This window comes from Paroedura picta, chromosome 7, assembly GCF_049243985.1.
Source record: "Paroedura picta isolate Pp20150507F chromosome 7, Ppicta_v3.0, whole genome shotgun sequence".
Taxonomy (NCBI): domain Eukaryota; kingdom Metazoa; phylum Chordata; class Lepidosauria; order Squamata; family Gekkonidae; genus Paroedura; species Paroedura picta.
In genome coordinates, this window is record NC_135375.1 from 5,651,838 (window position 1) to 5,664,440 (window position 12,603).

General features: G+C 49.4%; 1 protein-coding gene across 5 annotated transcripts in view; it reads left to right on the forward strand.

Moving 5' to 3' along the window:
• TLN1 (talin 1) overlaps window positions 1-12,603 on the forward strand; it is an 86,150-nt gene that overhangs the window by 18,108 nt on the left and 55,439 nt on the right. The window contains exon 1 of one of the 5 annotated variants that reach the window (XM_077346658.1): window positions 11,093-11,253. The exons of the other annotated variants lie outside the window; for them this stretch is intronic. The gene's annotated coding sequence lies outside the window, so the exon portion shown is untranslated. Of the gene's footprint in view, window positions 1-11,092; window positions 11,254-12,603 lie in introns of those variants that run through there. 5 annotated transcript variants of the gene reach the window in all.

Sequence of the window (12,603 nt, forward strand, 5' to 3'; positions counted from 1 at the left end):
CTATTGCTTGGTGTAGAGGTTAAGAGTAGTAACTTCTGATCTGGCAACCCAGGTTTGATTCCCCACTCCCCCATATGCAGCCAATTGGGTGACCTTGGACTCATCATAGCACTGATATAGCTATTCTGACCGAGCAGTACTATCAGGGCTCTCTCAGCCTCCCCTCCCTTCCATGGTGTCTGTTGTGGGAAGAGGAAAGGGAAGGTGATTGGAAGCCGCTTTGAGACTCCTTTGGGTGGAGAAAAGCAGTATATAAAAAATCAACTCTTCTCCTTACTGAATTACATAGAATCATAGAATCATAGAGTTGGAAGGGGCCATACAGGCCATCTAGTCCAACCCCCTGCTCAACGCAGGATTAGCCCTAAGCTGATCTTGTTCTCATTTGCTCACTTTTCCAGCATGTTCAGATCTCATTGAGCTATTTATGTTCTAGGGCAGACTTTCTCAACCAGGAGATTGTGAAACATCTCTGGTCTGCAATCTTCTATATCGGGGGTCGTCAACCCCCGGTCCACCACAGTACCGGGCCGCTGGCAGCCTCGCCTACCTCCCCCCCCCCCCCCGCAGTGAGAAGCTCGCCAGACTGAGAGCGAAGTGCTCGCATCGCTCGTGGCCCGGCAAGCTTCTCGCTGCGAGAGGGAGGGGAAGAGACAGGCACGGCCGGCAATACACACGCTCAGAGCTGCTGCGTGTGCGCGTTTGCGCCCCCTGCTGGCGAAAATGCGCATATGCGGCAACTGCGCATGTGCGTTTTTGCTCAGCTGCCGCACATGCTCGGCGCCCGGGCCGTCGGCTCTCCCCCACCCCCGGAGCTGGTCCCCGACCACAGAAATCTTGGGGACCGCTGTTCTATATGACAGCCCTTCAAGTATTTGAAGATGGTTATCATATCATCTTTTAATCATCTTCTCTCTAGGCTGAACATATTAAGCTCCTTCTCTATCTTTGTAGCCCTCCTCTGGACATGCTCCAGTTTCTCTACATCTTTCTTCAGTTGCGGTGCCCAAAACTGAACACCAAATGAGGTCTTACCAGAGCGGAGTAAAGTGGTAATATCACCTCACATGATCGGGACACTGTGGTTCATAGATTCATAGATTCGGAATCAGAGTTGGGACCACCAGGGTAATCAACCCTGTGCACAATGCAGGATATCACAACTACCTGCCCACCCACTCACAATCTGCCTAAGTTCATAAAATCAGCATTTCGGTCAGATGACTATGCAGCCTCTGCTTAAAAACTTCCAAACTCACCACCTCCCGAGGAAGCCTGTTCCACTGAGGAATCGCTCTGTCAGGAACTTCTGAAAATTCTTTTAAATTAATTTTAACCCATTGGTTAACCCATTGTCCAACCCGTAGGGGCAACAGAAAACAACTCTGCTCCATTTGCTATATGACAGGCAGATTCTGTGAAGATTCAGGGGGTGGCAGGTTACAGTGGATGAATAATTGAGTTGTGAGTGTCCTGCATTGTGTTGGACTAGATCAGTGAGCCCCAACTCCCCCTGGTCCGGGGACTGGGACCAATCCGTGGATCAGTCGGTACCGGGACGTGGGTCTAAGAAGTTAGGTGGTATCATCTGCATACCTGAGGTTGTTGATATTTCTCCCTGCTATCTTGATCTCAATTAGTGACTCATCTAACCCCACCTTTATTATGATGTGCTCTGCATACAAGTTAAATAGGCAAGGCAACAGTATACAGCCTTGCCGAACTCCTTTCTCAATTTTAAACCAATCAGTGATTCCATGCCCAGTTCTTACTGTTGCTTCTGGACCTGCATATAGGTTTCTCAAGAGACAGATGCTCTGGTATTCCCATCTCTTTAAGAACTTGCCACAATTTGTTGTTTTCCACACAATCAAAGGCTGTAGCATAGGAGGAGTGTTAGAAAAGCTAAAGCTCAATATGAGCTTCGGTTAGCAAGAAATGCTAAACATAACAAAAAAGGCTTCTTTAGTTATATTTCAAGCAAGAAAAAGAATAGGGACACCCTAGGACCACTGCGAGGACAAGAAAGTGAAATTATAACAGCTGATGAAGAGAGGGCTGAACTGCTTAACTCCTATTTGTCCTCGGTCTTTTCTTGTGAGGGAAATAGTGATCAATGTGGCAATAACGTAACACAACACGTGGGACGGGAATGGTGGCCTAGGATCACTGTTGGAACAGTCCACAAACACCTAGTTTTTAAAAATGAAACAAAGACTTCTGGGCCAGATGAACTGCATCCAAGGGTACTAAAAGAACTTGCAGATGTCATCTCTGAACCTCTGTCCATTATTTTTGACAATTCGTGGAGAACAGGCGAGGTGCCAGACAATTGGAGGCGGGCAAATGTTGTCCCCATCTTCAAGAGAGGGAAAAAAGAACGATCTGGGTAATTATCGACCCGTCAGCTTGACATCTGTAGCTGGCAAAATTTTGGAACAAATAATCAAACACTCAGTCCTTGAGCAGCTGGAGCTATGATTTCTAAGACTCAGCACGGGTTTTGCAAGAACAAGTTATGTCAGACCAACCTTATCTCTTTTTTTGAGAAAGTGACTACCTTGCTGGATCAGGGGAATGCCGTGGACATAGTTTATCTGGATTTCAGTAAAGCTTTTGATAAGGTTCCACATGATATTCTTGTTCACAAATTGGTAAAATGTGGTATGGATCCCAATTGTGTCAGGTGGATCAATAACTGGTTGACAAATTGTACCCAGAGTATAATTGTTAATGGTTCAGCATATTCTTGGAAAGGAGTGACAAGTGGAGTGCCCCAAGGGTCTGTTCTGGGGCCTGTCTTGTTCAATATATTTATAAATGATTTGGATGAGGGATTAGAGGGGATACTTATTAAATTTGCAGATGATACTAAACTGGGAGGGTTAGCAAACACAACTGAAGACAGCAACAGAATACAGGATGATCTTGATAGGCTCAAGAAGTGGGCTAAACTGAATAAAATGAAGTTCAATAGGGACAAATGTAAAGTTCTGCATTTAGGTAAGGTAAAGGTAAAGGTATCCCCTGTGCAAGCACCGGGTCATGTCTGCCCTTTGGGGTGACGCCCTCTGGCGTTTTCATGGCAGACACAATACAGGTTGGTTTGCCAGTGCCTTCTCCCGTCATTACCGTTTACCCCCCAGCAAGCTGGGTACTCATTTTACCGACCTCGGAAGGATGGAAGGCTGAGTCAACCTTGAGCCGGCTGCTGGGATTGAACTCCCAGCCTCATGGGCAGAGCTTTCAGACTGCATGTCTGCTGCCTTACCACTCTGCGCCACAAGAGGCTGTTTAGGTAGCCACAAGAGGCATTTAGGTAGGAAAAACCAAATACACCAATATAAGATGGGGGATACTTGGCAGTAGCATGTGCGAAAAGGATCTAGGAGTCTTAGTAGACCATACATTGAACATGAGTCAACCGTGTGACTCAGTGGCTAAAAAGGCAAATGGGATTTTGGGCTGTATCAAATGGAGTATCGTATCTAGATCACGGGAGGTGATGGTACCACTTTACTCTGCTCTGGTTCGGCCTCACTTGGAGTCCTGTGTTCAGTTTTGGGCACCCCAGTTGAAGAGGGATGTTGACAAACTGGAACGTGTCCAGAGGAGGGCAACAAAGATAGTGAGGTGTTTGGAGACCAAGACATATGAAGAAAGGTTGGGGGAACTTGGTTTGTTTAGCCTAGAGAGGAGACAACTGAGAGGGGATCTGATAACCATCTTCAAGTATTTAAAAGGATGCCATAAGTAGGATGGAGCAGAATTGTTCTCTCTTGCCCCAGAGGGACAGACCAGAATGAATGGGATGTAATTAATTCAAAAGAAATTCCATCTAAACATCCTGACAGAGTAAGAAATTAATGACAGAGCAGTTTCTCAGTGGAACAGGCTTCCTCTGGAGGTGGTGGGTTCTCCATCTTTGGAAATTTTTAAACAGAGGTTTGATAGCCATCTAACGGCTGATTCTGTGAAGGCAAAGGTGTTACAGTAGATGAGCGATTGGGATTTGAGTGTCCTGCATAGTGCAGGGGTTTGGACTAGATGACCTATGAGGTCCGTTCCAACTCTATGATTCTATGATTTTCTGGAATCAGGAGGACTTCCAGGGGGGGGAGGTCCCACCACTGTTTGAGGTGGCAGGACCAAATATCAGCTTCCCGACTCCCTTGGTGGAAGGCACTCCTTTCCAGTCTGGATATCTCTTCAAGCCTGGTCACTCTCTGGAAAACTACAATGAGAACTTGCAACCAAACTCTTATCCTTTGGAAGCTCATTCCACAGGCTGGAGCCAGGACCAAGAAGTCCCTGGCAGTGGTTGAGGCCAGACATACTTCTTTGGGGCCAGGGACCCTCAGGTGGTTGGCATTGTCTGAGGGGAACATATCCATAAAGGTGGTCACTCAGATATGCAGGGCCCAGTTCATGTAAAACCTCTAAGGTTAATATCAAAACCTTGAACTGGATCAGGAATTCGCCTGTAAGCCAGTGCAGCTGCTGCAGAACTGTTCTTATGTGGGCTCTCTATGGTATTTGTGTGAGAACTTGGGCAGTTGCATTCTGGAGCAGGGCCAAGGGAAGGCCCACATAGAGCAAGTAGCGGTAATCAAGCCTGGTGATCATTGCATGGGTCACAGTATCTAGGGACCAGATAGGGGGCTAGTAGCTTTGCTTAGCATAGATGGGAAAACTCCAGCTTTGTGCTACTTTTGTCACTTGAGACTCAAGGGGTTATTAAAAATCACTTCCAATTTTCTGGCTTCACTTGGCTTGGGAAGGTGTGCTTCCTGGTCTGGTCCTTTCTTCCTCAGCCATAGGGCCTCTGTCTTTTTGAAGGGTTCTGTTTCAGGCGGCTTGCTTTAAATCATTCCGTCATGGCCTCCAAGCACTGGACTAATTAGCTCTTTAAAGATCCATAAGTCTCTGCAACAGGCCTTAAATCCACCCTCTGCCTATGGCAGGAGGATGGGAAATCCACAGTCGGGCCTTCAGAACATAGTAGTCTGACCATGGCACTGCATTGGCTGCTGTCAGATTCACCTCTAGCCCCACACAAAAGATCAAACCTACAGTGTGACCTGCTTGTTGGGTGGGACGGGCAACAAATTGTGAGAGCTGAAGTATGGCCATGGATGCCAGCAACGCCGCGGATATGTTAAAGTTCCCCAAGACTATAAGTCTGGGTTAACATAGTGCCTACATGGCCACTGCCTCTAGCAGGCCCAATAGGCCATCTGCTGGTGAATATGGCGGATGATACACCAGCCAGATGGACAAGCTCTTGACCAGGTTCCACACCAGATCAAGACATTTAGTTCCCAGGACCATTGCCATGGGGAGTGCCCTGAAGGATGAATCCTGCCCACTGATTTAGGATAGCCCCCATCTCACAGTTTATGATTGATGCAGGATTGAGAATCTTGGGAGAGCAAGTTCCTTGAGGGCTACCATGTTGCCCTCTTTCACCCAGGTCTCAGTCACACATGCCTGATGTAGTTGTGAATAATAAAACAAGCCATAAAGGCATCCTGCATACTAATATGAACATAAAGCTGCCTTGAGTCTAGAATCAGGCTGTAGAAAAGTTCTTCCCTGAATTAGAAGTTCAGTGAGGTGAATCCCAGGCAAGTCTCAAGAGATGACATTCCAGAGGTGTGGAGCCACCCCCGAGAAGGCCCTGCCTTGGGTTGCCAGTAACCTCCCCTCTGCAGGTAGGGACTCAGCAAGAATCAGAAAGAGGATCTTAATGGGCAGTCTCAACAGTCAGTATCCACTTAAGTCATAAAACCAAGGGCCATTCCGCACTCGTTCAAAATTGCACAGTGGTTGCAAATTGAAATCACTACTGATTTGCTGTTATGCACAACGTCGTTGACAATCTGCAACACCCCTGAAACCGATCCGCAAAAAGCGCTTCGTTGTAGCGCTTTCAGGGAAATCCCAAAAAGTGGATTCACCCTCTGGAAAGCGCTACACTCTTGCAACTAATCTGCAACACTAGTGGGAAAGTTCTGTGCGTTACCATTGTTGCAGTTTCTGCAAAGTCCCTCCCCCTGGCTCTCACCTCTGATCTTCTGGTGAAGCGATCACCATTTTTTTTTCTCGGAGCGAGCAGAGATCAACGCACCGGCGAGCCTTCGTTTACCCAGCGAGGCTTCCCCGGCTGCAGTCCCTCCCCAGAGCTGTTTTAAGTCACCAAGCACCAAGCCCCGTTTGCTGGTTTATTTTCTCTTTATTTTTCACTCTATTTTCAGCCGAAAATCGCACCCGTGCGGGGGGGGGTATTTTTTTTTTCACTCGGGGGGAGCATGGCAATGATGAAACGGCAGCTCAAACACCACCTGCTAGCTAGATGGGTCTCTCGTTGCAACGAATCAACGCAGATTTGTTGCAACATGTGTTTTTTTCTTTTAAAACCTTCCTTAAAGGGAAAGGGGCTTTTCGGGAGCATGATAACGGCCGCCCATTGGCTGCTCGTTTGATTGATGACCAGTGGCGGGACAAAGCTTGGCAATATCGCTTCCTGGCTAGCGATTTCTGCCGAGACCGGAAACTTGTGGGAAACGATAGAAACGCAACTGGATTCCACTACAAAGGCAGGTATGCATAACGACGAATTCCACTATTTAAAATGGCGTTTTTCCGTTCCGCAACCAATTTGCTACATAGATCCTGGTGCAGAATGGCCCCAAGAACTGCTTCTTCCAGGCACAGCAGCTGTCTCCCTTGGGCATATGAGCATGTGAAACCTCCTTAAGTTGAAGGACTGCAATCTGGATTTTCAGATAGTCAGGTGGATAGGGCATTGGTTAGAGAACCGCACTCAAAGAGTTGTTGTCAATGGTGTTTCATCAGACTGGAGAGAGGGGAGTAGCGGGGTACCTCAGGGCTCGGTGCTCGGTCCGGTACTTTTTAACATATTTATTAATGATCTAGATGAGGGGGTGGAGGGACTACTCATCAAGTTTGCAGATGACACCAAATTGGGAGGACTGGCAAATACTCCGGAAGATAGAGACAGAGTTCAACGAGATCTGAACACAATGGAAAAATGGGCAAATGAGAACATGATGCAATTTAATAAAGATAAGTGTAAAGTGCTGCATCTGGGTCAGAAAAATGAAAAGCATGCCTACTGAATGGGGGATACGCTTCTAGGTAACATTGTGCGTGAACGAGACCTTGGAGTACTTGTGGATTGTAAACTAAACATGAGCAGGCAGTGTGATGCAGCGGTAAAAAAGGCGAATGCCATTTTGGGCTGTATCAACAGGGGCATCACATCAAAATCACAAGATGTCATAGTCCCATTGTATACGGCATTGGTCAAACCACACCTGGAGTACTGTGTGCAGTTTTGGAGGCCTCATTTCAAGAAGGACGTAGATAAAATTGAAAGGGTACAGAGGAGAGTGACAAAGATGAAGTGGGGCCCTCTTTAAGTATTTGAAAGGTTGTCAATTGGAGGAGGGCAGGATGCTGTTTCTGTTGGCTGCAAAGTAATGGGTTTAAACTTCAAGTACAACAATATAGGCTAGATATCAGGAAAAGATTTTCACAGTCAGAGTAGTTCAGCAGTGGAATAGGCTGCCTAAGGAGGTGGTGAGCTCCCCCTCACTGGCAGTCTTCAAGCAAAGGCTGGATACACACTTTTCTTGGATGCTTTAGGATGGTTAGGGCTGATCGTGCGTTGATCAGGGGGTTGGACTAGATGGCCTGTATGGCCCTTTCCAACTCTATGATTCCTTCTGTTGAAAGGTTTTTGATACTCTGGTCTCCTCTTGCTGGCCAGAGGCCAGGTGTGCGTGCTTTCCTTTTGGTCCTGCTTACGGGTTCCCAGGGGTTTTGGATGACTGCTCTGATCCTAGCAGTGCTCCCCAACCCCTGGTCTGTGGGCTGGTACCGGTCCGTAGATCCTTCTCATCCTCCTCCCTGGCTGCTGCCTTGGGGGCTGCCCTGCCATTCTGCTGCCCGCTCACCTTTGGTGCTCTCCAGCAGCTGCCATGGCTGGGGCTCCCCCACGGCGCGGCACTGCTGCTGCTGACAGCGCCCCCCAGCAGGCAGTGGGAAGTCGGGGCCAGCGGGAAAGCAAGTGGAGCAGGGGCTCAGGCGGCGGCAGCAACATCCCTCAGCAAAAGACTAGCCCCCCCCCCCCGGGCCTCAATAAAATTGTCAAGCGTTGACCGGTCCCCAGTGATAAAAAGGTTGGGGACCACTGCTATATAGCACTGCTCTGGCGGCCTGGTCAGGGACCTTCCTTTCTACTGTGAGCTTCCTTTTTCTATTTCCTTTTATGTGTTGCTGACTCACATGGTCCAGGAAGGGTCACCAAAGGGAGTTTCCTTCCCTGAGCCTCATCTGGGATAAAAATGGAAGCCATCTCAAGGCATGGTGTGAGGTGCCTGTGACCTGTTGTGAAAATGACCATTTGCCTTGGGGAATGCTTGGTCTCTCCCCCCCCCCCCCCCGATGTGCCACAGGCACAGTGAGGCAGCCCCTGTTCTTTTAATATAATCATAGAGTTGGAAGGGTCATCCAGGGACACCTAGACCAACCCCGTGCACAATGCAGGACACTCACAACTACCCAAATAAGCGTTTGATTCATAAGAGGCATGGGGGCTTTCAACTATTCTTGGAGCTCTGGAATCCGTGTGTGCAAATGGGGGGTGGGGGAGTGGTGAAATTGCCTCCTTCTTTCCCCTCTTCCCACTGTAGCCCCATGCCTGTAGGCTGTCTGCTGGTGGGGGTGTCTTTCTGGAGACAGAAAGGAATGTGCAGGGAAGAGCTTTGCCCAGGTCACTCTGCCTCTCCTTGGCAGTTGGCAGGGCCTTGGAGCTACCTTGCCCACTGCAGGTCTCCCCCACAATCCTGCACCTCTTTCCAGGCTCATGCTTGTCTTCAGTTCCTCCTTACACCACCTCAGCACAGTCTATGCCTGGGAAGCCATCCGGAGGGTGCTCAGAGCCTGAGGGTGTCCGTACTGTTTGTGTACATATACCTCTGACACTATGCAGATGCCCCGGATTATGTGTTTACTCCCCCCCCCCCCCCACCACCACCACCACCAAGTGCCGCATGCTTCTGGAATTCCTTTGGCTGAGTGCACGTCTCTTCCAGAGGGAGCAGTGCTTCTGAGCTTCTCTGACAGTGTGCTGCCAACCAATAGGGAACCCAGACCTCCAATGCGCCACAAGCATTGTGGAACTCTTCAGGAATGCAGGCCTGGAAAGTCTCCGAATAAGACGCCCGCCAACGGCAGCAAGTGGAACGTACTTCCCTGCAGCGGCTGCCTCCTGCAGAGTAATGGCTGTGGGCACTTGGGCCCTCCCCCTACACTGCCCTAGCTGCAGCCTTTGCAGAGAGAAGCTGGAACTCAGTGTCCCAGGCTGAGGAGGGGTTCAATCCTGCTGTCTTTTTGTTGCTTCTCCTTTTGCCTGTTTCTGCAGGGGTGGGGTTTGAGGCTCTTGGATGTGCGGTGCCTTGGCCTCCCCATCCCTTGTTAAATTGGAATTGGCCTCCTGGCTCCAGCTAGCGGCTCTGACTTCCTTCCCAGGTTCCCAACTCGACTGGCATTGAGAACTGGGAGGAAGGGGGTGTTCTGGCCAGGCAGGGGAGAGGCCGGAATGATTTCTTTCTCCATGCCAGCTCCAACTCTCTCTCTGTCCGCTTGCCCTTCCCTCCCAGCCTGTCTTGGGTGCTGCCTTCTCCCCTGCTGGACTTGGAAGCATTAGTCTTGCCCAGTGGGCTGTCCCAGGCTCCCCGCTTGCCTTATTTACGTGTTGGGCAGTGGCTGCCTCCGATGCTGGGGCTCCTCCTCTCCTCTCTGCCTTCTCTTCTGCAGCCCGATTGCTCTTCTCAGGTGCCTGAGGGGAGGCTAGTCTGGCTGGGCCAGCTTTGTGCTCATTTTTGTGTGCCGCTTTTCTAAAGAAGAAGAGTTGGTTCTGATCACAAGATGTCATAGTCCCATTGTATACGGCACTGGTCAGACCACACCTGGAGTACTGTGTGCAGTTCTGGAGGCCTCACTTCAAGAAGGACATCGATAAAATTGAAAGGGTACAGAGGAGAGCGATGACGATGATCTGGGACCAAGCCCTATGAAGGTTGAGGGCCTTGGGAATGTTCAGCCTGGAGAAAAGGAGGTTGAGAGGGGACATGATAGCCCTCTTTAAGTATTTGAAAGGTTGTCACTTGGAGGAGGGCAGGATGCTGTTTCTGCTGGCTGCAGAGGAGAGGACACGCAGTAATGGGTTTAAACTTCAAGTACAACGATATAGGCTAGATATCAGGAAAAAGTTTTTCACAGTAAGAGTAGTTCAGCAGTGGAATAGGCTGCCTAAGGAGGTGGTGAGCTCCCCCTCACTGGCAGTCTTCAAGCAAAGGTTGGATACACACTTTTCTTGGATGCTATAGGATGCTTAGGGCTGATCCTGCGTTGAGCAGGGGGTTGGACTAGATGGCCTGTATGGCCCCTTCCAACTCTATGATTCTATGATTCTATGATTCTATGATTCTATGATTCTATGATATGCCGTTTTTCTCAACCCGAAGGAGGCTCAAAGTGGCTTACAGTTGCCTTCTCTTTCCTCAACCCACAACAGGCACCCTGTGAGGTGGGTGAGGCTGAGAAAGCCCTGATATCCCTGCTTGGTCAGAACAGCTTTATCAGGGCTGTGGTAAGGCCAAGGTCACCCAGATGGCTGCATGTGGGGGAGTGGGGAATCAAACCTGGTTCACCAGATCAGAAGTCTGTGCTCCTAACCATTACAGCAAGCTGGAGGTGGCACAGAATTTAAAGCAGTGCGATAAAAAGAATCTCATAATGTTGATAATGGGGAGTGAAGCCATGCTGCTCAACTCCATGGAAACTATTTGCATTCACAAGGCGAGAGTTTGGTGGCCACTGCCTGTTCTAGGGCATTCCCTGGGCCCTTGAGACAGTTCAAAGGCTGCAGCTGCCAGTCTCTTGTGCAATGCAGGGGAGGGAGGCGCTGGGGCAGGGGACCAAGAGCCAATGGCAGGGCGTGCTGGTCTCGGAGAGGAAGTGGCTCTGGAGGGATGGTTAGGGCAAGAGGAAATGGGCTGTGGCTGAGGGAAGCAGATACTGGAAAGCACAAGCCAGCAGTGGGGCCTTTACCATGGGAGTGACCAAAGGTTTGGGGCTCTAGGCTGGGTTTGCAGTCGAAGGATTTTCCAGTGGGAGAGCGAAGGCCAGCCCGAAGAGGACTTTACTAGCAGCAGTTGTTGGGTAGGAGACTTGGTGTTCCAAGGCCAGGAATGGGAGAAATGTGGGTTATTTGAGTCCAGCAGATGTGGGTGATGCCTCTTCTTCAGAACACTGAGTGCTTGGAGGCTGAGTCAAGCCCAGGGGATATAGTGGACAGACCAAAGGCTTACCCCCAAAGGCTTCTGGGCCCAAAGGCAGGCTTGGCACACCTGGACCAATCTAGAAGTCATATCCAGGAGGCCCAAAAGAGCCTGATGAACATGATTTCTGACCTGGCAAAGGCCTTTTTCCAAGTAGCAGCAGGAGAGCCGAGGGATTTATAGTGTAACTTGCGTCCTGTTCACAGTGCTAGACCAAGCCAGGAGCCATTGGATGATTTGCTCCCTGTTGTTATTCTGTTCTTTACTGCCAATCATAGGTTGTTATCTGGACCGATTCCAGTGGCCCAAAGCATAGTGACAAGTTTTTAATTTTTAATTGTGTATTGCCAGATGATTATTATTATGCTATATAAAGTTGGGGATTGTTCTTAGGATTATTATTAATACTTGCAAGAAAGCCCATTGCATGCAGGGATGCAATGGGCGCTAGTGGGGGGAGGAGGGCACAGCGGCTGCTGTGTTGCCCTACCTGGATGGGTCAGTGTTGGTGTTGGTGATGTGGCCGGCAGGCAGGCATGTGGGCGGTGGTGGCATGGGCGAGGTTAGGGGCAGGCGGCTGGGCTGGTGGCTGGTCAGAGCGGCAGGCTTTGCTGGCTGTAGTGGTCCCGGTCCCCTGGATGGCTGGGCACTGTGGTGCTGGATGCGGCCAGCTTAGCTGGAAGCGGTGTCCAGACACTGGACGGGTCCCGGACACCAGCCCAGACAGCGCTCCGCCCTTACCACCTTTTCTCATATATTGGAAGCACTAAGTATTTAATATTACGTGTTTTTTATTGAATAATTATATTATTTTTGTGAACCACTGCAAGCAAGCTTGCTGGGAGCAGCGGTATACAATCCAAACATAAAATAAACATAAATGAAAATAAACCCAGAAAAAGTTCCTGACAGTTAAGAGTGGCTCCTCAGTGGAAGAGGCAAGATTGTAAGCCGAGGCTAGATTGCCATCTGATAGAAGTGCTGGTTCTGTGAATTTAGGCAGATTGTAAGTGGGTGGGTAGAACAGACTGTGTCGGTGCTTGGCTCTTATGGCCTTTTTGTGCAAGTCCAGGGAAATGCCAATTGCCAATGAAGGCCAATTTCTTCCACGTCAGACTGGTCAGGGATTCAATTGGGGGGGGGGGGTTGGTATCATCTGGACATGGAGATGTCCACTGTGCATGGGCAGGTAGTTTTGAATTTCCTGCATTCTGCATGGGGTTGGACTAGA